The sequence below is a fragment of the Micromys minutus genome (assembly GCF_963924665.1).
Source record: "Micromys minutus genome assembly, chromosome: 10".
In the NCBI taxonomy this organism is placed as follows: domain Eukaryota; kingdom Metazoa; phylum Chordata; class Mammalia; order Rodentia; family Muridae; genus Micromys; species Micromys minutus.
In genome coordinates, this window is record NC_137979.1 from 45,751,815 (window position 1) to 45,752,897 (window position 1,083).

Sequence of the window (1,083 nt, forward strand, 5' to 3'; positions counted from 1 at the left end):
AGCTAGCCCAACAGGCCACAGCCAAAGCTAGCCTTTAGAATCCTGATTCAATGTCAAAAAATAGTCGATAAAGCTAGACAAGAGTCCGTGCTTGTAACGGCAGAGTCCAGGGACTGTTCTATCATGCTCTTGGCAGATTACACCTAAAAATCCAAGGGATCCAGAATGTTCCACCAGACAGCTAGGAGTTGAACAAGCTGCAGTAGCTAGATCTCACGATGGGAGAACGTTGTGAACACTGCACTAGAGAAGGCCACACAGACAACCTTCATTGCAAAGCGGAAGGCGCAGGGGTGTGAGAGCTCCTGTTCTGTACCCAGACTTGGCTCCGACAACTTTGGGTTAGGCTGCATTTGATTGCCCCTCCAGAAAAGCAAGCTGAAGTGGGCTGCGTCATAGGGTGCATGCACACGCTGTGGTAGCCTGGTCTGCCTCGGCTAAGGCCCTCAACCTGATCCCCTCTCCCTCACAGACTGAGCCTTGTAGGTTCCTGCTCATTCAGTACCCTCTTTTCACAGTGGCTCTTGGTGGAGCGATGTCCCAGGTCCGAGTTGGAGTGTGGTCTCTTCAGGTAAAGACATTGATGACCATTGGCTGAGATTTATGAAAACTTTAAACCCCCACCCACTAGTGTGTGTGTGTGTGTGTGTGTGTGTGTGTGCGCGCGCGCACACACACGCATGTCTGTCTGTCTTCCCCTCAACAGGGTCTTGTGTAGCTTAGACTGCCTTAAACTCATTATGTAGCTAAGAATGACCCTGAACTTTTCTGGTCTTTCTGCCTTCTAGTGCTAGGGTTACAACCATTCGCCACTGTGCCTGGCTTATGGGCTGGTGACCAAACCCAGTCCCGTTCATGTCAATTACTCTACCAACCGAACTACATACATCCTCAGCCCCGAATCTTTACATCTCTTAAAAGAAAAGAATCCTGGGCCAGTGGATCCAAAAGGCCCTCAGCAAAGGAGGAAAGGAACAGGTGTCGGGAAATAGTCCCCAAACTGCACGCATCACCACTACCAGGTGCCAGCCAGGAAACCTATGGGTTCTGACCCAGCACCTGCTGTTTACCACAAGGCAGGGG